The sequence below is a fragment of the Euleptes europaea genome, chromosome 2 (genome assembly GCF_029931775.1).
Source record: "Euleptes europaea isolate rEulEur1 chromosome 2, rEulEur1.hap1, whole genome shotgun sequence".
NCBI classification, from domain to species: Eukaryota; Metazoa; Chordata; class Lepidosauria; order Squamata; family Sphaerodactylidae; genus Euleptes; species Euleptes europaea.
The window spans coordinates 111,201,124-111,225,423 of NC_079313.1; the positions used below are offsets into that span (position 1 = coordinate 111,201,124).

A 24,300-nucleotide genomic window follows, 5' to 3' on the forward strand; every position below is an offset into this window, starting at 1 on the left:
TAATAAGCCAGCCTGAGATGAGATTCCCAGTATCCTCTTTAGAAGGTAAGGGAGAACCTCATCCCCTAAAAGGCTCTATATCTTCTGCTCATCCCCCAGAAGGCCTCCTAGTATTAATGATCTGGGAATTTCAGGATGAAACTTCTGAAGAAGGAAAGCTTGGATCTTCTTTTGACAGGGATTCACCCAGAATCCCTTGCTTGAGCTTCTGCAACCTGAAGCTTCACTCTCCAGTAGGGATGCCAGGTCTTTCCTGGCCACCGATGGGGGATTAGGGTTGCCAGCTCCAGACTGGGAAACTCCTGGATATATGGGAGTGGAGCCTTGGGAAGATAGGGACCTCAGTGGGATACAGTGCCATGGAGTCCACCCTCCAAATCATCCATTTTCTCCAGGGGAACTGATCTCTGTAGTCTGAAGATCAGCTGTAATTCCAGGGGATCTCCAGCTCCCACCAGGAAGTTGGCATCCCTGCTTTCCAGTTCCAAGATCTCATGCCTTCCATGCCTCAGTACAAGAGTCCACTTCAAGTTCCCCCTGCTTTCATGTAAAAACCAACAGAAAGTAGTCTGAAAGGTTCACCCAGTTGCAAGTCTTGATCACCTACAGCAATTTCCATTTAGCAGCAGATAAAAATAGCCAGATATAAATAAGCATGTCATGAATGTAGCTGCAACAAAAAACCCTGGCAATTTAAAGGAGGAAACAATGGCAGCCATATAAAGATTTTTAAAAAATGAATCATGAAAAAACCGTGAGAATAACAACATTTTCAACTGGTACCTGAAACTTAACAAAGAGGGCACCAGGAGTGTAGTGGCATGGAGGGAATTTCACAAGCATGGTGCCCCCACAGAGAAGGCCTATTGAACACATGAAGCTGCCTTCTACTGAATCAGACCCTTGGTCCATCGAAGTCAGTAGACTGGCAGTGGCTCTCCAGGGTCTCAGGCATAGGTCTTTCACATCACCTACTTGCCTAGTCCCTTTAACTGGAGATGCTGGGGATTGAACCTGGGACCTTCTGCATGCCAAGCAGATGCTCTACCACTGAACCACGGCCCCTCCTTCTTGTGACCATCCCCTCACATTCAGTAAAGAAGGGCATGTTCAACAGGACCTTGGGTGCAAATGCTATGATTTGGGTAGGTTGATATAGAAGTTGGTGGAAAGTGCCATCAAATCGTAGCCAACTCATGACCACTGCATAGGGTTTTCAAGGCAAGAGACATACAGAGATAGTTTACCATTACTGGCCAGCCACCTTGACTTCCTTGGTGAGCTCCCATCCAAATACCAGCCAGGGCTGACCTTGCTTAGCTTCTGAGATCTGACAAGATCAGGCTAGCCTGGGCCATCCAGGTCAGGACTGATACAGGAGACAGAGTCCTTAAGGTAAGTGCTAGCACTTGGAATTGTTCTTGGAAATACATTGGCAGCTAAGGAAGCTTCTTCAGGACTGGAAAGTGATGATCTTGTGCATATGTATTGCTTATTGCAAAACTGTGGCATAATGGCTCCTCTCAGGAGGTTACTTTTATTAGGGATAAAGTCTTTCCTACACTAATTGTTTTGCTGCCTTAACAGGTGGTTTTACACGTGTTCTGTTCCCCTCCCTTCTACAATCCCAGCCCAACTGCATTATTTATCTTACCTGGGATCTTTGCTGTTAGATTAAAACAACTGAAGGACTTGCAATGACTTGTGGGGGGGGGCATCACATTTCCCCTCCCTGCTATTTTCTCTTTCCCTTCCCTGAAAGCCAACATAGCCTCTCCCCTTGTTTCCTTCTCTGTGTCCTACCCACCACACACCCTACCTTTATCTGCCCTCCCTTTCAATTTCCCCTCCTTCCCTCTCCCCTGGAAATCTCTGGTGGGGTTGTGTGGTGCCAGCCAGCAGGCCAGGCCCAACTGTGTAAAGGGCAGCATGCAAGGACTTGCAAAGATGTCTCATTTACCCATGTATCCCCCTTCCCCTTATGATTTCTTCTTTTTGTTCTCCTGGCAGTCCCCATATCCTCAGCTTTCCTTGATTCCTTCTCCACCAACCAATCTACCTTTTATCTGGCCCTCATCTTCAGCTATATTTATTTATTTCATATGTGGGAGGGAAGACCGCATGGTGTAGCCTGATCTTGTCAGATTTCGGAAGCTAAGCAGGGTCAGTACTTAGAAGGGAGACCTCCGAGGAAGACTGCAAAGGAAGGCAACGGCAAACTACCTCTTTCTCCCCCATAGGGAACCAAAGCATCTTTTTCCTCTCTTCCATTTTATCCGCACAACAACCCTGTAAGATAGTTTAGGCTGAGACTGCGTGACTGGCCCAAAGGCACCCAGTGAGCTTCCATAACAGAATGGGGATTCAAACCTGTTTCTCTCATATCCTAATCTGAAACTCTAACCACTACATCCCACTGGACTCTATGGCATTGAAGTCCCTCCCCAAACCCCGCCCTCCTCAGCTCCGCCCCCAAACCTCCCACTGGTGGCAAAGAGGGACCTGGCCACCCTACTTCATATGGAAAACTATTGTGTCAAAAAGGAGACTGCAATCTACTGTAAGTGTTGCTATAGAACTATGTTTAAATCAGGAGTCTGCCTTGTATATTTTGATCACGATGGGTAGCTGTGTTAGTCTGTAGCAGCAGAAAAGAGCAAGAGTCCAGTAGCACCTTAAAGACTAAACAAAAATTTCTGGTAGGTTATGAGCTTTTGTGAGTCACAGGTCGCTTCTTTAGATATTCAGACATTTACTTCCTCAGATATTTAGAAATGGATATTGTGAGCTGGTCTAGTCAAACCTCACACACAGCATCTTTGAAGAAGATCTGCTTAGTGAAAGAAAAACTTGTGATGCATCAGAATTCTGTCCTGCATACCCTTCCCTTCGCCTTTCTTCTAGTTCTGAGTAGGAGTCCCTGACCCAGAATGTCAATGACCTTTACAAATCAAGTCTGAGGAATGTGAGTGGTGCTTAGGAAATTACAAGTGAATTGATTAGCGTTAGGAACAGGCTGTCGTTTTACTTTTGTCTGTCAACCCCAAGTAACTGTGCCTGCTTAGGTAACTGCCAGCAAAGACTTGATCTGACTGGCTCATGCCAAGTTGCCAGGCAAGCAGGTAATTTTCTCCTCTAAGCCCTGTTTCAATACACATTTTTGTTTTGTTTTGTCTAAATGAATCACTAGGTTCTGTGGTTTGAAAACTGAACTTTTAATTCATGCGCTTAACTGTACACGAACAACGTACAGGGCTGATGTTAACTGGCGTTGTGTCGAATGCCTACACACATGCACCTTTGTACACTCTGAAACGTTTTATAATTGCAAATTTGAGTTTCTGCTTAAGAGCTTTGGAAGCATTACATTTTACCCTTTCGTTACCAACCAACAGATGTGGTGCACTTATATTTAGATAAACCATGCGTTGGTCTCTAAAGATATATCCTTATAGGGTCGCCGTAAGTCGGAAGCGATTTGACAGCACTTAACACACACAAACAGGTTACGAAGACACTATAAATCTCTTTCTCTGTCATCCAAAGGAAACAAGACCCTGTACTTTTGCTGCTACACCAGTGGAGAGCCAGCGTGGTGTAGTGGTTAGGAGCAGCGGACTCTAATCTGCAGCCTGCTGGGTGACCTTGGGCTAGTTACAGTTCTTTCCAAACTCTCTCAGCCTCACCTACCTCACAAGGTGTCTGTTGTGGGGAGAGGAAGGGAAGGAGATTGTAAGCAGTTTGAGTGTCCTTAAAATGTAGATAAAATCCAGGTATAAAAACCAACTCTTCTTCTACTCCTTCTCCTTCTTCATGGAGCTCCATCATGGGTCATGGAGCTCCACCTGCTGAGTTACCAGTCCCTAGTATAGAACTGCCAATTGTTTTGCTGCCTGTTGGAAGGGCCTGTGGTGAGTACTCGTGCCTGGAGAGCAAGCAATGCCTCCCGCCTCTGTTTTCATGCACATCTACGAGAATGGTATAGAATCATAGAATCATAGAGTTGGAAGGGACCACCAGGGCCATCTAGTCTAACCCCCTGCACAATGCAGGAAATTAACAACTACCTCCCCCCCCACATCCCCAGTGACCCCAACCCTCGCCCCGCAATGCAGGATCCCACAATCAAAGCACTCCCAACAGATGGCCATCCAGCCTCTGCTTAAAGACCTCCAAAGACGGGGACTCTACCACCCTCCGAGGCAGTGCATTCCACCATCGAACAGCTCTCACCATCAGAAAGTTCTTCCTAATGTTTAGGTGGAATCACTTTTCTATTAGTTTAAATCCATTACTCCGTGTCCTAGTCTCTGAAGCAACAGAGAACAAAGTTCCCTCATCAACATGACATCCCTTCAAATATTTAAACATGGCTATCATGTCTCCCCTCAACCTTCTCTTCTCCAAACTAAACAAACCCAACTCCCTAAGTCTCTCCTCATAGGGCATGGATTCCAGACCTCTGACCATTCTGGTCGCCCTCCTCTGGACACGCTCCAACTTGTCAACATCCTTCTTAAATTGTGGAGCCCAAAACTGGATACAGTATTCGAAGTGAGGTCTGACCAATGCAGAATACAGTGGTAGTATTACTTCCCTTGATCTAGACACAATACTCCTATCGATGCAGCCCAGAATTGCTTTGGCCTTCTTAGCCGCCATATCACACTGTTGACTCATGTTCAGTTTGTGGTCCACTAAGACTCCCAGATCTCTTTCACATGTAGTGTTGTCAAGCCAACTATTTCTCATCCTGTACCTGTGCCTTATGTTGTTTCTGCCTAGGTGAAGTACCTTACACTTCTCCCTACTGAAATCCATTTTATTACTTATGGCCCAGCTCTCCAGTCTATCAAGGTCATTCTGAACTCTGACCCTAACCTCCGGAGTATTAACTACCCCTCCTAACTTGGTGTCATCTGCAAATTTGATTAGCATGCTCTCTATTCCATCATCCAAGTCATTTATAAAAATCTTAAATAGTACCGGTCCCAGGACAGACCCCTGTGGTACCCCACTAGTCACTCCTCTCCAGGATGAAGTTGTGCCATTAATGAGCACCCTTTGGGTTCGGTTGGTCAACCAATTACCAATCCACCTAACAGTAGCAGTGTCCAGCCCACATTTTACTAGCTTTGTTTCAAGAAGATCATGGAGGACTTAAAGGCTTTTCTGAAATCAAGGTACGCTACATCTACAGCATTCCCTTCATCTACCATACTTGTCACCCTATCAAAAAAAAGATATGAGATTAGTTTGGCATGACCTGTTTTTGAGAAACCCATGTTGACTGTCAGTGATCACGACATTTCTTTCTAAGTGCTTACAGACTGTTTAATTATCTGCTCTAGTATTTTACCTGGTATTGATGTCAGGCTGACTGGGCAATAATTGTTTGGGATTTCTTTCCTCCCCTTTTTAAAGATGGGGACCACATTAGCCCTCCTCCAGTCTGCTGGAACCTCTCCTGTTCTCCATGAATTCTCAAAGATTATTGCCAGTGGTTCTGAAATCACTTCAGCCAGTTCTTTTAACACCTTTGGATGCAGTTCGTCCGGCCCCGGAGACTTGAATCCATCAAGAGTAGCCAGGTATTACCGTACATGCCCTTCTTAAACCCTATCTCAACCAAAAGTTCTTTAGACATCCACCCTGGTTTCTTCAAACCTCTACCTTTTTTTCTTCTCATGGGAATTGATTTCAATTGCGCCTTCAATATGTCCCTTGTAAAAATTTCCCATCCTTCATGTACTCCCTTCTCATTCAGTATTCTCACCTACGGGATCACACCCAGTAGTTCCCTAAATTTATTGAAATCAGCTTTCCTAAAGTCTAGAATACATTGTCGAAGGCTTTCACGGTCAGAGTTCATTGGTTCTTGTAGGTTATCCGGGCTGTGTAACCGTGGTCTTGGAATTTTCTTTCCTGACGTTTCGCCTGCCACAGTTGCTGGCGAAACGTCAGGAAAGAAAATTCCAGGACCACGGTTACACAGCCCGGATAACCTACAAGAACCAATCTAGAATACATGTTTGACTATTTCTTGCTTCTCCTTTCTGCTGTATAACAAACTCCAGGAAAACATGGTCACTCCCACCTAAAGATCCCACTCCTTCTACCCCATAAACCAAGTCATCATTATTGGTTAAGATCAGATCCAAAATGGCTGTTCGCCTTGTCGCTTCTTCCACTTTTTGGACTATGAAGTTGTCTGCGAGGGAAGTGAGGAATTTGTCGGACCTAGTCGTTTTGGCAGAGATAGCCTTCCGATAGATGTCAGGATAATTGAAATCTCCCATTACTACTACATCTCTCTTTTTTGAATGTTTCGACATCTGTTCCAGGAAAGCATCATCTAACTCCTCAGTCTGGCTTGGGGGCCTATAATATACCCCCACAATGACATCACTATTTCTCCCCCTAAATTTTTACCCAGATAGTTTCAAGCTGGGTTCCAGTGTCTAAGACCTGGATCTCCTTGTAGGTGTAATCATCCCTAACGTATAATGCTACTCCTCCCCCCTTCCAATTTGGTCTATTTCTCCGAAATAGGTTATACCCTTCAATTAATACATTCCAATCATGAGACTCGTCCCACCAGGCAAGGAGAGGTCACTTGGTGATTACAGAAGACTGCTCCATGGCTCCAGAGTTCTCATTACTTGTGAAAGTAGAGAACCCAGCAATATGATATTTAGACAAAGGAATGCCTTAGGTCACCAACAACACATTCCTGAAGTGCGCCGGCAGCCGTGCCCAAAGGCCTTTGGAGGCCAGCAACGGCCTACGCCGGCGCAAGGGCCCACAGTTCCGGCATCCGGGTGGTGCACGCTGGCATTTGTGGCCCCAGCACCGGTGTGCGGTGTGCGGGGCTGGACGCCGGTCTCCGGCCGCTGGCGCAGCATCGCCACAGCGACATCCTGGGAGGCATTCCTGGGGCATTACGGCACCATTAGGTGGCCTCCTGAGCCATTACTGCTCGGGAACGCCTCCTTTTTTTGGGCCGAGGTGGTGTATCTCCTGTGCAACCTTATGAGGGTTGCATAGATTTTTGGCGCCGGGCGGAGGTTTTGCCCGCTGTGTTGCCTCCTAAGCCCGATGCAGGCAATCCAGTCAGGAATGCGCTGTAAATCTTAGTCGTTTCCAGAATGGGAATACAAACAAAATAACACCACTGTTTGTTCTATTTCTGCAAGACAATGTACTGATTTTAAAAAAAATCTAGTTGCTGTTGCCTTTTTTATTTTTTATTTAAACTGGAGACCTCAGTCACTGAAGTTTCTCCAAAAAATTGGCTACCTGCCCATTATAACTCTTCTTTATATTACAGACAGCCCCCCCCCCCAAATGGATGGATGATAATGGCTTCCCCAGAAACAAATGTGCCCTTTCACCCATGCCCGATATCATCTTTTTCCAGTACTGCCATGCTTATCACATTACACTGGAATGGAAAATCTAGGTGAGGTTTCCAGGAATGCTGACATCTCACTCATCTTTTCTGGCGGAATACATGTTGATATTTGTTTGGGATGTAATGTTTCCCAGGTGTATTCCTCCATGGAAATTATTCCAAAGCACTCTCCCTTTGGCGGAAAGCCAAGTTTGTGTGACGTGTTAATTTGCTTCATAAGAGCATCTGAACCGTGTTCATCTGAAACTTCTTGTGCCAAAGAGTAAATGCCCTTAATGGGCTGTACTTAGCAACTCACAGTGTTGCAAACCATGACATTATGCCCGTGGGGTAGCTGTCACAACAAGATAGCAACATCATTGGTAAGATTACTGGGCCATATGGGTAGGTTTTGGGCGCACGTTAGAAGCTTGATTCTAGTTAAGTTGGGTGTTCAGTTTGCATTTGACTAACATACTGTGTGACCAGCCACGGCCCATCACCACAACTTATGAAGCCAGCAAATGTCAAGTTAAGAAATATAAAATTAAAAGTTTCATATAGCTTCCCTTCGTGATATCCTCAGACAATTCACAAATGATCTCTAAATATCGAGTATGAACATAACAGTGCTTAAAAATATTCCATGCAGTCTTTCATTTTGGGGAAGTTGGGGTCTTAGTGTATTTGCCTTTCAGATCCTTGAGATTTGTTCACAGGGCTTATGTAGCCTGGAGTTAATTTAAATGTTTACATTCTCTTCCTAAATAGGTTTTTGGTCCAATGCACGGGCGCTGTTTGAAGAAGCGTTTGTTTAAAGGGGCTTGACTGTACTGCCTAGATAAAGAGCTTTTTGGGCTCATCAGAATATATTTTTTCACAACGCAGTCTCTTGACTAAAGCACTTGCTGGGGATAGTCTTGGAAAATAATTATCTATGCTTTGCAATTGCAAAAATATATAATTTATTATAGTTTCAAAGAGAAACGTGCCCTCCGGCAGAGATAAAATTTTGGTGCCAGAGCAAAGATTAAAATGAAGCTTATATAAAACTAAATGTATATGAAAAAAGGCCCATTTGAATGGAAATGGTGTTAACATTATTATCTCTGGAGGTGATCCATTTAAAATAATTATCTTCTTTAAACCTATTAAGACAGTACTAAAGATGCCATCTTGACTAGTGGGATGGAAAATTTGGCTGACTCAGACATTACACCCTGTCTTGCCATATATCGGATTTTCTTATATTTATATCCCTCTGTTCAGACAACAATTGCTTCTCTAAGCAGCTCACATCAGTCAAAACAAACGCCCCTGCACTTAGGCTTAAAAACGAAAAATAACCACACACGCAAGGGGAGAGGAAGGAAAAGGTAGACGACTCTGATCAGCCTAATGATGTAAGCATTTAAGAAGATAAGAAGAGCCCTGATGAAGAAGGCTAATGGTCCATCTAGACCGGCATCCTGTTTCCCTCAGTGGCCAACAGATGTCCTAAAAGGCCCACAAGCACAGCATGGAGGACAAAGTTTGGGGGCTTCTTGTAGTGTCCCACCCCCAGCAACTGGTATTCAGAGGTACATTGCCTCAGAATATGGAGGTTCATTGAGCTGCCTGGGCTAATAGCCATTGATTAATTTGTATAGTGTCGTTTAATTTGTGTAGCCCCCTCCCCCCTGTAAAGCCATCGATGATAGTGGCTATCACTACATCCTGTGCCATCTTTCTATTCTGTTGAGACCGAGATGATCTTCGCCTTGAAATGGTGAGACAGTGACTCACCTAAGGCCAGCAAAGTGGAGAGAGATGACCCTCCCCCCAGAAGATCATTTAAAGGAAGGTCTGCTGATCTGGCCCTATCTTGTACAGTCATCTTTTTAACCTCTGGTAAACAGGTTTTATAGGTTTTATTTCTAAAAAAAAAACACCCAACTCTACTTGACCAAAGGTGACATTGAGACAAAAATAATATGAGCATACCCCATGAGTAGCACTGTTCTTCTCATACCACTTTCTACTGTCTTAAAAATTATGTCCATCTTCAGCCCTACTGAGTTCATAACAGAGGTCAATCTTGCACTGGAGTGTTTCCTGGTTTGCAGTGCTTCTCTCTGGCACTATGCAAAACTGTCTGCTTATCAATAAATAAACCTTCCCGCCAACCACCCTTCAAGCCGTAGAATGTGTGGCAATTTTAAGTAATTTTTGGTTTACTGTATTCACACATTAATTGACACCATAGCCTACGAAGCCCTGCAGTACAAGGTGTGAAGAAGCCCATCACTTCTTTCTTTTGTAGATTTGGTATTTCTCATTCTGCAGTCAGCCTAATTTGTTCCTTCTGCTCTGAACCAGTGAGTCAGTTCCTGTCATTGGTATGATTTTTTTTTTCCGGTACAAAAAATGCCTTTTAAGAGACAGAAAACTGCAAACATAAAAGCCTAACGCGGGAGGTGTGGGCGTGTATTTGACTTAATAACAGTGGAGTCGATTGCAGCTTGACTTTAGGCGGGCGGGGGGGAGGGTCTAGAAAATGGTTTCTCGTGTGGGCGGTCTTCACAACAGGAACACAAAGAACGTTCAAAGGAGACGGAAGAATTAGAGAGTGAAGGAGGGGAAAAGGGGTTGTCATGGCTCATTGCAGGACGGATTCGTTGCTGGCCCCAAAACATTAGGTTATTATCGGGCAACTCCGATGCCTTAGTGTGCTTGTCTTCAACTAGAGGATAGTGACACAAAGTTGTACCCAGCTCTGCGGATCGTACCAGTGGCTCCACCATCATGTGTGTGTATGTGATATGGTCTCTTAAGAAAATGAAAATACCAGATACAACGGAGGGCCGAATTCCGTCATCTTTAATGGTTATGCAAAAGAGAGCTTTCTGGCAGCTTCAGCTTGTTGTGTGGGGGACCAAAAACTGCTGAACCTTCCTAAACTCCCTCTTCTTCAGGAGATTTCTGCCGGTGCTGTCTTCCTTTGTAGTTTGATACTGTAAGAAAGAGGGTAAAAAGAAGTGGGCCTTCCATTGCAAGTTGGCACTGAAATAGTTTAGAAACGCTCGAAAGTTAACTAAAGAACAGCGTGTGCCTTTTTAACCCAAATAAACATCATGATTTGAGGTTGGCAGGAAAGGCCATGCTTTGTGTACCATATACTAGGAAGCCAAGCAGGCTGCATAGCAGGGCCTTTTCTGTAGTTACCCCTGAGCCCCTGAATGTTCTCAAGGTTCATTTGGCCCCATACATGTACACATTCCAAAGGAATTAGAACTTTAAAATAACAAGTTTTATTCAACTAACACATTTCTGATTCTTACAATTTATAAATACTAAAATATACATAGACTTTCGAACTTAGCAAGGGAATTTGAGACATTTCTCTTGGTTATGAGGAAATTGCTGAGTGATTCCCCCACCCCCCTGTTAATTTTTTTTGAAGCCCCAATTGGAGATCTGGCAGCTCCACCTGAAATTAAAAGATGTTACTCTTAACAGAAGGTGGAGTGGCACAAAATGAAGAGAGGAAAAGGAGACCCCACTGTCAGTTACTTTAAGGCAAAAATTCTTCTCTTCTTTCCTCTGTCAGTAGTTTTCACCGCTGTCTTTCCCCTATGGTTTTATAAGGCCCTCATCATACGTTGCCCTGACCTGGATGTCCCTGATCTCGTCAGATCTCAGAAGCTAAGCAGAGTCAGCCCTGGTTAGTATTTGGATAGGAGCCACCAAGGAAGTCCAAGGCTGCACTGCAGAGGCAGGTAATGGCAAACCATTTCCGAACCTCTCTTGCCTTGAAAACTCTACAGGGTCGCCATAAATCAGCTGTGACTTGATGTCACTTTTCACCATCAGTCATATGTTAGGCAGTCTTTGGCTGGGGAAGTGCCCCTTTAACTTGGGGGGGACTAGATTTGTGCTGCCTGCCAGCTTCCGCCTCCTCAAGCAGTGCTGATCTGAACCCCCAGTGACACAGAACTGAATGCTGGGCTCCATGGAGGCCAGTGCTCAGCTCTGAGCCACGTATTTTTTAAATGCAGGTTTATTAAATGCGAAAATTTTCACATTTTTCAAAAAGCCGAAACCATTATATTTGACTTTTCGGATTTTTTGAATATTTCAGAGTTTATTAAACCTGAACCCCGAAAAATACTGAAAAAAGTTGCACAGTCCTCCTCCTCCTCCTCCTCTTTTTGTAAGTTTCACTTGTTAAAGGTACCATTAACATGCTCAAGCAGCCCCTTCGGAATCAGCAGCAGTGGGGGAAGGCATGATTCAGTTGCCTTCCATGCGTGGGTATAATTGGCTGTCTATTCTGAATGCCAACCTTTGCCAGACATTGAGAATTCTGACCCACTGGCAGAGTTAAAGCTTACACACACATATGAAGGGCTGTAATAAAAATGCCAAGGTCAGGACTGAGTAAGAGCTCACTCCTCCAGGCGGGCGATGCAGTAATCTGAAAGCAAAGAGGCTCTGTCAAGTGATGTGCAGGGAAATGAAAGTCAGAAAGAGATTTTCAGGAATGAAGGCAACAGCCTAGCAGTTTTATCTTAGCAGTGTGAAACGTCCTCTTCCACATGGCCTCAGCATGAAACAGATGGTGCCTTGGCGGCTCAGAGCTTTGCCCAGCTGTGCCGTATTGCGTGGTAGGCAACGTTGGAGAGAGACGCCGTGAGTTATAGGCATGAGGTAGTCTCTGTAGGCTTTGAACTTTAGGAATTGAGGAATCTCTTGGTGCGGTGTCTGGATTCCAGTGCCTCAGCAGGTAAAACTGCTAATATATCATGGAGTCTCAGATAAACAAAGTATGTTTAGAGACTGTTATTTGGGAATTGCCAGCCCCTCAAGAGTGATCAGATGCTTTCAGAGAGACTATCCAGATGTACTAGAACTAACTGCAGCTGTACCCTCTAAGCAGTTATACGTGCAAAAATAAGCAGGCAAATTTAGTTATAAATCACTAACACAAGTTTTGTCCCTGGGACAAGCAGACAGGGTTCTGCAGCAACTACACCACAAAATTTTGCAAAGTATACCCATGTGTACATAGTGCATAATTCTGCTATCAGTTTCCTGGGACTGATAGTCTTCAGTTCAATTAGAAGTGTGTGTTCTTTTTTAGCACGAAAAGGTCATAGATGACTTCAGCATTTTGTTGCATTAAAATAAGGGTGTTGGGGAGAGTAATGGGAGAAAGCAAAGAACACATGAAGCTGCCTTATACTGAATCAGACCATTGGTTCATCAAGGTCAGGATTGTGTACTCAGGCTGGCCCCTAGGGTTGCCTGACAGCCAGTGGGAGGGCTGAAAATGGGGGCACAGAAGGTGGGTGCAACATTGGTGACATCGCTTTGTCACTTCCAGGTACAACTCAGAAGTGAGTAAGGGTTTTATCATAGATTATTCAGTGATTGCTAGAGCTACGTCAGCAATGTCACTATTATTTCCCCATCTTGCAGCCTCTTGGAGCAGCAGCAAGCAACAGAACTTACCAGTGGGAGGCTTCCAACTATAGTGGGAAGCCTGGGAAGCCTTCTGGCAGTGACTCCCCAGGGTAGGGTTGCCAACCTCCAGGTACTAGCTGGCTATCTCCTGCAATTACAACTGATCTCCAGTCAATAGAGATCAGTTCACCTGGAGAAAATGGCCACTTTGGCAATTGGACTCTATGGCATTGAAGTCCCTCCTCTCCCCAAACCCCGCCCTCCTCAGACTCCACCCCAAAAATCTCACACCAGTGGCGAAGAGGGACCTAACAACCCTACCCCAGGGTCTTAAGCTGAGGTCTTTCACCACTGAGCCATAGCCCCTCCCCCAGAAGAGGCACAACACTGGAAGTATAGGGTGCCCCCCATCATCTGGGAATATCCATTTTTCTCCTTTTGGTTTCTGAGGTTCTGTCTGGGTTTTAATACTTTTCAGCTATTGCTTTATGGCAGCTTTGCAGAAGTTTACAGCACTGAATCTGCAGAGGCAGATTGCTTTCACTTTGAGTTCCCACAGCTAAGGTTGCCAGGTGTCTGGTATTGACCTGCACTGTCATTCAGATGTCTGCCATTTTTTTTGTCCCCCCCCCCCCCAGTGAAAGCACTGGACTGTCCAGGTCAACTGGCAAGCACACCAATCCCTAATAGCGCAAAGCGCACTGTTTGAGCTTGGAGGAGGTGGCGCCAAGTGTGAAGTTGGCAGCGGTCGCTGCTGCTCTACGCTTGGGCTGGATGCTCCCCACAGTTCAGACAGCATGATTTAACGCTAGGAGGGAGCACTTCGGTGTGTCCTGTATTTTTTTCTAATATCTGGCAACCCTACCCACACCAAAGTGGACATACTGAAAGTTTTGTGTTTTCTTACATGTTCCAGGTTTAGCCAGAATCTAGTATAGCATTCCTTGCTTACTCAATATTTAATAGTTAAGCACAACAGTGTCTGTTGTACTGTTCTCATTAGGTATACTGCAGATTCCAAACTTTATAAATGTATTGGAGCTCAAAGTATTTTTTTTAATTGTGGATGTCCATATATATCAGACCAAACAATATGACCTAATTATCTAGTGGCGCATAGCTGAATCATTTATGTGGTCTCTATTTCACTTAGAAGACCAGGCAGACAGAGTTTGAGTGGGAGGGAATTCTAGTGTAGTTAAAACCTTTGGTCTTATCTGTGTTATAAACTTGTATTAATTTAACTGTCATGGTTTCCTGTAAAGAATCCTGAAAATTGTAGAACTTGAAATTCTCTGTTAGAAATCTACAAGATGGGCTAGAAGGCCAGTGAAGAATCATAGAATAGAATTATAGAGTTGGAAGGGACCACCAGGGTCATCTAGTCCAACCTTCTGCACAATGCAGGAAATTCACAACCACCTCCCCCCATACCCCCAGTGAGCCCTACTCTGTGCCCAGAAGATGGCCAAGGTGCCCTCCCTCTCATGATCTGCCTAAAGTCATAGAATCAGCATTGCTGACAGATGGCCATCTAGCCTCTTCTTAAAAACCTCCAGGGAAGGAGAGCTTACCACCTCCTGAGGAAGCCTGTTCCACTGAGGAACCCCTTTATCTGTTAGACAATTCTTCCTAATTTCTAGACATTAGGTGAGAAGTGATATGGAAATTCCACTTCCCTGAATCTTACCCTATAAGATCTCAGGGTCTTCTAGAGCATGCCGATTTCACCACTTCCCTATTATTTTCCCCCTTTCAGCTGGCTCTCAACATTCCATTACTCTAGGGTTGCCAACCTCCAGGTGGTGGCTTGAAATTTCCCACTATTACAACTGATCTCCAGGTGATAGAAATCAGTTCCTCTGGAGAAAATGGCCACTTTGGCAACTGGACTCTGGCATTGAAGTCCCTCCCCCCTCCAAACCGCCCCTCCTCAGACTCTACCCACAAAACCTCCAGGTATTTCTCAACCCAGAGCTGGCAACCCTACATGACTCCTAGACCATGGAAAGTCTTCATCAGGTGTTTTTTAATTGGTAGTATTTTTCATTTGTTGTTTTTCTAAAGTAATATTTTCCTAGAAGTCCACCAAGCATGCAGAGACCTCTACCTTGTCAGTGGGAAGCCTGGGTTTTTTTCCCTTTCATGACTGGCTTGCATCATCAACTTTATTATTAGATATTAGACAAGCAGGGGCTCAGAAAGAATTGCAAGAGGGAGAAACAATTTGAAAGGGACCCCCCCCCCCGATTTTAGGATTTTGCATGTTTCCAGAGGCTTGAGCAAGGTAATTCCCAGCAGCTATCAACATTTTGTGTCTCCAAACTAGAAAATATGCAGTCCTCAATAGGCCAGTCTTCATCAGGCCCTTTATTTAATATATAAAGTCATTTTTTAAGCTGTGGGTTTTTGTTTTCATGATTGCCATGGTGTCCAGCCCTTTTGCTTTTAGACATAAAGCTGAGAGAACCCAGTGCTGTGGTCCCCACGGATTCCCGAGGATCAGGAATGTGTGTTAAACTAAGGTTGGTGCTACTTAGTTTACTTAGTAAGTTTACTTAGTTTACTTAGTTTACTTAGTAAACTAAGGTGCTACTTTTGTAGCACATTCGAAGTCTTCTAGCTGTAATCTTGCCAGAGCATTGTTGCAGAATCTTGGCCGATTTTGCTGGAGGGCCAGCAGGGAACCAAAACACTACCATTGCCAAGGCAGCAACAGGATCATTATTTCACCTACGCTTGTCCCATTCATAGTATCTTTTCCGTTATCTGGAAATTGGCCATTTACTTGAGCTTGAATCAGCTCTGAAATTTACATGGCCTCTTGAGTGCTGCTGGTGTTGTAATTGTGAGTTAATGTTGTGCATTGCAATAAAATACCAGATGGATTACTCCAGAGTCAGAGCTTCTAAACCATTAACAACCTGTGTTTTCCAAAACATTTAAAGCATTTTTAAGGGGCATATGGGCATATGTGCCTGTTTCTAAGGCTATATCCACTTTCATTGTGGAAGTCCTAGTGTGATGTAGTGGTTAGAATGTTGCCCTCTGGGTGACCTTGGCCAGTCACTCTCTCTCTCTCATCCTAATCTACCTCACAGGTAGGGTTGCCAGCCTCCAGGAACTAGCTGGAGACGTCCTGCTATTATAACTGATCTCCAGCTGATAGAGATCAGTTCACCTGGAGAAAATGGCCGCTTTGGCAATTGGACTCTATGGCATTGAAGTCCCTCCCATCCCCAAACCCTGCTCTCCTCAGGCTCCATCCCAAAAACCTCCCACTGGTTGCGAAGAGGGACCTGGCAACCCTACTCACAGGGTTGTTTGTTGTAAGGAAAAATAGTACAGAGGAGAATGATGTTGTAAGCTGCTTTGGGTCATCATTGGGGAGAAGAGTGGGGAATAAATAAATAAGTAGGTACTGGTGATGACCTGAAAGCAGTGTAATGTGTAGTTAGGTCCTCAGAGTAACCTAATGTAATTGATTGGCAGACAAAATGGGGCATCTCTTAACACAACACAATGCCACAAGATATCATGACGGCAGCTAGCTTAGACAGAGGCTGTTTCCTCATGGACAATTTTCTCCACCTTCACCACAAACTGGAGTGCTGTTTTTTGGAGCATCTATGGAACATCATCCTCTAACCACCCACTTTCCAGGTTTTCCCTGCCTCGTTACTTTCTTTCTCAAACCTGCTTTACTGTGGGCTTTTCCAAAAGAACACCATCCAAGTGTGTTATCACGCCATCTAGATGGGAAAGAGCACATTTTCAAAGGTCCTGCCCACATCAGTGCCATTTTTCCTACCACACCATTAGAGGGCTATAGTGGTATAATAGTGCTACAGCGATTACTGATTTTTTGTAAAATCTGATGATGTCATGGGGGAAAGTGCACGGAAAAATGGCTGCCGATGGAAGAAATTTATTATGTTATTTAATTTAATTACATTGTATATAGTCTGCCTTTCTCACAGGGACTCAAGGCAGATTGCACATAGTAAGTGTGCAGAAAACTCACATGTGGAGGCTCCATTTCCACTGGAAATACGTCTGCATTTACAGCAGTAGTGAATGCAAAACAGAGAATTGCCATGTGGATGTAGCCAGAATTAGCAACAGCAGCCATGACAGCTGAATGAAACTTTCTCTATTTTTCTAATTATTAGGGTTGCCAACAGGCCTGGAGAAAAAAACAACCTGTCTCATTAATAGAAGCTAAATTTTGGAAATGGGCAGCCGAAGCTTTTCATTGGCATATACAACATCACCTGATAAATAACTGGGAAGTTATTAAACCTCTATTAAAGGTACAGGTCCTTTTTTTTCTCCAGGCAGTTGGCAACCCTACTGATGACCAGATGCTGGAGGCACATAATAGGGGAAAGCTATTGCCCTTATATTCTGCTTGTAAGCTTCCTGGTAGAACTGGCTGGCCATAGTATGCTAAACTAGATACCCTTTCAGCGCATTTCTGAAAGGGATGCACGCGCCGGGCTTAGGAGGCAAACTGGCAGCGTTGCCTCCTGAAGAGGTTTCGGCACAGCCGAAAAGGGTAGTTCGGCACTACCTGGCACCAAAAAGGGACGTTCCCGAGCCAAAAGTGCTCGGGAGGCTCACCGTTGTGGCCTGTGCCGGAAGCCGGCAGTTGGCGGCGGTGGTCGGGGAGCTGCGCCCGGCCCTGCACGCCAGCGCTGGGGCCACTAACACCGGAATGCACCTTCTGGGTGCCGGCGGTGTGGGCCCCTGTGCTGGCGGAGGCCATAGTCGACCTCCTAAGGGATTTGGGCCCATTTTTCAGGAATGGGCCCTTAGTCTGATCAGCAGGGCTGCCCATATTTCCATAGAATATAGATATTTTACTTTTCCTAGGCATAAACAGGAAGAGAATTGGGCAGATGATGTTATTCTGAAATATATGATATAAAGTGGAAAAAAAGAACTGGCAAGATCAATCTCTAATCAGCTGCATGACTCTATCATTGGAAACAGGGCCAGCTTGATTATAAAACCCCACATCATTAGCACACAATGGCTTTTAAATGAGCCAGATTGAATTACGCATCCTAATGGAAATCGCATCCAAAGTCAATAAGAGAAAAACCACTACACATCTATCAGTCAGTTCCTATTAGGAGGGCAGGAAGCAACAATACCAGAAGCATAAACATGAAATGTAATTTGCAGGCTTGCTTTCAGAAGCCACTTTTACTAGCTACTGCAAAGGGGTAATTGGACTGCATTTGCTCTAGGTCCTGGTCTTTCCTCCTGATGATATCTTTGGTTCTGTTGGAAAGGTAAGAGAGAAGGATATCTACACGTGAACACATGAAGCTGCCTTATACTGAATCAGACCCTTGGTCCATCAAAGTCAGTATTGTCTACTCAGACCGGCAACAGGCTCTCCGGGGTCTCAATCAGGGGTCTTTCATATCACCTACTTGCCTAGTCCCTTTAACTGGAGATGCTGGAGATTGAACCTGGGACCTTCTGCATGCCAAGCAGAGGCTCTACCACTGAGCCACAGCCCCTCCCTACTTAGGGATATGCACCTGAAAACAATTGCATTTTTCAGATTTGGATTTCAGAAAGAACATAAATACTGGTATTCTATGGTATTCGTGTCGCCCAGTACCATGTCAGGATTGTGGAATTATTTGGGTTCCATTATTCTCTATGGGGGACCTTTTTAGGGGGAGCTAGAGTGACTGTTTTTCAATCAAATGACATATAAACTGCCAAGGAGCTAGTGCTGCCTTTCCACTAAAGACCTGCCCCCAAATTTCAAGCAGATTGGGCTAAGGGATCCAATTATATGGGCTCCTGAACAAGGTGCCCCCAACCATCCTACTTGCAGGGGTGCGGACTGGGAGGAAAAGGGCCCTGCCTACACAAAAGAGGGAAGGAAAGAGAGCCAGCCAGACCCTCAGCTCTACTGGGCTGGCCGAGACACTTGCCATCTGCGAACTGCCTTTCCCTGGGCAGTCCAAGATTCTTGCTGGCTGCAAGCCATCTTCCTGTTGCCCAAGAAACCTGTTAAAGAGGGGGAAAACAGGGCCGGGATCCTTAAAATGTCAGATATTCCTGAATGTTTCCAGAATTTACAGGACTCGGACATCAGTATTCCCGAGAATCCCAAATGTGTGTGTGTTAACTGCCGTGAAGTCACCTCTGACTCATGTAGGGTTGCCAGCCTCCAGGTATTAGTTGGAAATCTCCTGCTATCACAACTGATTTTCAGCCCATAGAGATCAGTTCACCTGGAGAAAATGGCTGCTTTGGCTATTGGACTCTATGGCATTGAAGTCCCTCCCCTCCCGAAACCCCACATGCCTCAGGCTTCACCCCCTTGAGGTTTATCTTTCAGAGCCACACTAGACAAGAGGAAAGGTGATTCATGATAAGATCTCCTGTCTGGGTTTTAAAACACGCACACTAGGGAAGGCTTCCACAGGGATGTGATATTGGGAAAGGGGGAGATTTGATCTCCCCATGTATGCATGGTACTTGTATATTCCTCCTATGGGACAAATAATATTTCAATGGAGCCTCTGTTTCTTCCTGTTGTAGATTTAAAAATCTCTTTAAGGTTACAGTGGAGCAAACCTGAATAGGATTTGCACCGGGAACAAAGACTGAATCAATGCCGTACTGACAGTATCCATTGTTACTTAGGTTTCTCATCCAGGGACACTTGCTACTCAGTCCAAGGAAGCGGCAAACTACACAGCTGACTTAGTGATAGAAGACTGTGTATCTTACTTGAGAGTTCTTTCCCCCCTCTCCTACCTCAAAAGGCCCTGAAGTGTGAATGTTGAGTGGGTTTTGTGTTAGTATGTGAAAACTACGGGTGGTGCTGAACAAGCATATGAGAACTTATTTAGTAATAAGCTATGCTCGCAAGCCCTGCTTGTTTTCTCTAGTTCCTTGTCGGCATACCAAGGGAGGCTTAAACACATTTACAATCGATATATAAATGTAGATGCATAGAACAATATTAGTGTGTACTGGATGGTACAACTGGCAGCCATTTTTGCAGCCCTCCCCCCGGACATTTCCCATTAGTTGCAACCACAGCAATTTGGACGTTGAAAGAATTCTCTAACATAATATTCTCACAAAACCCGCACTTGCTACATATTACATTTGACATGGGGACCTGCAGCCAAATAGCACCTAAGGTGCCACAGGGGCACAATTCAGATCAGAACTATGGCACAGAGGGAGAAGGGAGAAGGGGCTGTAGACTTACCCTACACTGTTTTCCAGACCCAACAGCCCCAGGGGGCATCATTTGCTCCATCAGGGGGCTACACATGCAATGAATGCTTGCACATGCACCCCCATGGGGCAAATAATCGCCCCAGAGTCATTTTCAGGTTGGGAATACAGTGCAGGGAGAAGGCTGGAGCCCCTCTTCCCCCTCTGTCACTGTTCTGATTCGAATCTGTCTTTTGTGGGGCTTTAGGATTGAGTTCCCATGGAGCACTCACAGCCGGCATACGCTGCCAGTCCCTGTTGGTATCACGTGTTAGATGGGCCTCAGTGTGGGGAACAAAGAGAAGGGAAAAGTCCGGGCTCATTTATATCACAAAACAAACTATGGTTTGTTCCAGGTGGCTGAATGCAGTCACTGCTATCTCCAATTCAGTTGTCGGCACGAATCACCTCTAGATCTGCATCACGGATATAGTCTTGTGACTTTGATTTCATTGGATCCATCCGTTAGGTGCCTGCAACTTGAAAGAAAAGATGACAGAGAATTAACTTTTTAACAGTCACACTTTCTCCTGCAATTTCTTGGGACCAGCTCATATTATACAACTCTGCTGCCCCAAAACATAAGCTTTTATGAGCGCCCATTTAGTCCCTTTTAATGCTCTTCATTTTGTAGCCTTCATTCTCGCTAAAGTTTTTATATCCTCGGTCAGCATAATACTGGCTCTTAAGTTGCACTGACTCTCCGAGCCTTTGGGAGAAAGCGGTAATGATGAACCTCGTGGCTGACGGTCTCATTACCTCAGTAGCATTATTCTGGGAAAAGTGAACAGCTACAAGCAATGATCTCCTCAAGCAAACCTCAAAAACGAATCATGGCAACCCAATCTCTTTTTATTTAGTTATTTGAAATATTTTTGCTCCACACAGTTAACTAAAAGGTACAGCCGATAACAATAGAACGATTAAAGAAAACAGCAGGAAAACCTCAAGGTAACTACTAAACTCCACTGTGTAAAACTATTAGACATATAAAACCAGAGTGGTAAGGCTGTAATAAATCAGAGCAATAAAGCCACAATAATAACATCCAAGCAGCAAAGATACTTAAGCAGAAATAAGACAGGTAACATACAGACCCCCATCAGATTCTAGACAGAGAGATCCAGAAACTCAAGGTGCTTCAACCACAGCAGTATCCTCTATCCTCTTCCAGAATCTAAACTGCTGTTTCTTCATACAGAGACATACATATGCCCCAGCTTCTTTCAGCTGAGATGGGGTGGGTTCACCTTCCTCTAGACTCTAGGGCGCATGGACAGAGCTATTTCCTAACATTTAAGACCAACTGGGGTGACATCTACAATTGTTAAGCAACTTTAGCATTCCTTTTCTCACAGGCTTCTCCCTTGTATGTCGTTTTAGGCCAGGCCCATCGGATAGAACCATTTGCTGTAAATTCACAACTCTACAAATGACTTACCTCACAGGGGGGTGGTTGTGAAGATAAAATGGAGGAGGAGAAAACAATGTTGTAAGCTTTTTTTGGTCCCCATTGGTGGGGGAGAAGTGGGATATAAAGAAATAAATTTGATGAATAGTTACAGGGAAGGAATTCTGATACTGAATTGCCACCATTCATTAATTCACTTAATTTATACCCCACCTTTTAATCCTAACCCTTGCCCCAGGAAGGCAAATATATCAGCTGTCCAGGGCTGTGTTAAGTCAGGAAAATGGCACAGAAGAAAGATTAAATACCCTTCTGCATCATTCCATATCTAAATCAAGATTTGGATCCAGCAAGTTTCTTTTTCCCTTACTACAGTCTTCTTCTGACATGGCAGTTGTCCAGGCAGGCTGCATGCTCCCCAGCATAGCCTTCTGGGATAGTCTGACTCCCCTCCCCCATTTTGTCCAGCTGGCTGACTGACCAGAAGAAAATCTGGTTGAATCCATCCCTAGGTTCCCATGAGACTACTGTTTACACAAAAGAAGAACCTCTTTGGAGCTCTAGAAATGTATCTCCCTTTACAATGTCTCATTTGACCCAGAAGTAGGGTTGCCATCCTCCAGGTACTAGCTGGAGATCTCCTGCTATTCCAACTGATCTCCAGCCAATAGAGATCAATTCACCTGGAGAAAATGGCCGCTTTGGCAATTGGACTCTATGGCATTGAAGTCTCACCCCTCCCCAAACCCCGCCCTCCTCTGGCTCTGCCCCCTAAAACCTCCCACCGGTTGCCAAGAGGGACCTGGCAACCCTACCCAGAAGTAATAGAATTCTAGACTGTAAGTGACCATGTGTTTAAATTTTTGAATGCTCCCCACCTAAAAAAGTCCTTATTTGTACTAAATAAGCTCATCAGGACGAAAGGTTTGGTATTGTTTGTGCTAGTTCTCTACAGGCATGCAATGAGCTTTATAAAGAGGGGGGCTTTCAAAAGCATGGGGTTGGAGCCAGTGAAGCATGAGTGGAAAGGAAGACATACTTAGTGTTGTCCTACTAGGAGAAGCAATAATGCAAGTTCTTGTGAAACCTGTGGCACTATGTTGCAGTATTACCCCAGTCAAATATTATTATTTTTTGCCATCAAGTCACAGCTGACTTATGGCAACCCTGTAGGTTTTTCAAGGCAAGAGACGTTCAGAGGTGGTTTGCCATTGCCTTCCTCTGCATAGCAACTCTGAAATTCCTTGGCTGTCTCCCATCCAGATACTAGCCAGGGTTGAGTCTCAGAGGGTGTGACTGGCCCAAGGTCACCCAGCAAGCTTCCATGGGGCCAGTAGAGATTTGAACCCAGTCCTAGTCTGACACTTTAACCACTATACCATGTTGGCTTTCTAATCAAGTAATACCTTACACTATATGGCTTAGCAAATATGGAAAATAATGTTTCGATATAATAGTTTTTAACAGTGCAGACAGCCTATGGAGTTTAATTTCAACCCTTTCACTTGTGCAACGGCTGATGGCTGATGCAGAAATGCTCCGTGGGATCCCACCCATGATCCACCCGTGGTCAAAGCAGTCCAGTCCCAAATGTTACCACCTCACTGCAGAACATCATTCTCTGTAACGCATAGATATAGAATAGCTCTAAAAGGATTTTTCTTTGCCTGCCTCAAGGTTGTGAGTGGCATCACATAAAAGAAGGATTTTCTACTTCCAAACAGTTTTTTTTAATAAGGAAAGTCTTATTAAAAACTGATTAGGGCACCCCGTGGGAGTGCCAAATGAGATAAAACTTCAGGGAAAGGCTCATAATTTTAAAATAAATCTTGCAGTATATTTCAAATATATGAAATAACACTGAAGCACTCAGGATCCTCTAAGCAGGTGGAGATTTTTTTTTTTTAACACTGTAGAATGGCAACATCAATCTGAAATGCTTCGCGGGCTCTGTTTTCAGAAGATGGAATCTAGTATTCCCCGGTAATGAAGCCCCTTCAGGATGGACGTGTTGCCAAAAAAAAGCTGGATACACTCCAGCAGGGATGTCTTGAAACGAAGAACCCACTGACAATTGTTCGTGTAGTTCAACAGAACTAAATTAGAGATTGCGCTTTTGTTTGTTTCACAGGGGTGTTCGTTTTAACTGTGCGTTTCAAAGCGGAGGTAGGCAAACTTTAAATTCCGTTGCAGAGAAGCCGGCATTTGGAACGGCAATTATCTCCCAAGAGGAGGAAAATAGCACCGTGTGGTGCTGCAGCCTGACTCGGTGACCACACTCCTTTCAGGAAACGGGGGCTTTCACGAATGGTCTACCATCAGGGGTCCATTGGACTGTAGCTCCTCTTCTATAAGCTGGAAAAGCTCAGCTTCAATCTTCTAGTTCAGGGCAGAGAAAAGATGATCGAGTGTGAAAAATGACAAACTTTTTTTTCCTGGAAAACGTTATTTTACTTACAGTATCTGTGCTGGAGAATAATCCCTGCCTTACATACCTCTCTGTGTAGTGGTTAATGTAGTGGTTGACCATTATTCATCCCTACTGTCTTCTCATATGCTATCAGATTCTGTCCATTATTCATCCCTACTGTCTTCTCATATGCTATCAGATTCTGTCCATAATTGCTGGTTCTGACTCTGCAAAGGAATGCGGAATTTAGCAGCAGCATTTGGTGGAGGGGAGGGATTTGGGCCTTCAACAGGAGAAGGGAGATGAGAAAGTCATCCAATGCAAGTGGATCTCCTCCCCACACCCCATGAATCAGCTCCAGTGGATATAAGCCAGTGC

The 24,300-nt window shown here is 44.6% G+C and overlaps 1 protein-coding gene across 1 annotated transcript in view; it reads left to right on the top strand.

Annotated features, from left to right (window-relative positions):
* The window catches only part of PPP1R16B (protein phosphatase 1 regulatory subunit 16B), a 96,763-nt gene that overhangs the window by 43,187 nt on the left and 29,276 nt on the right, over positions 1-24,300 (top strand). The window lies entirely within an intron of this gene.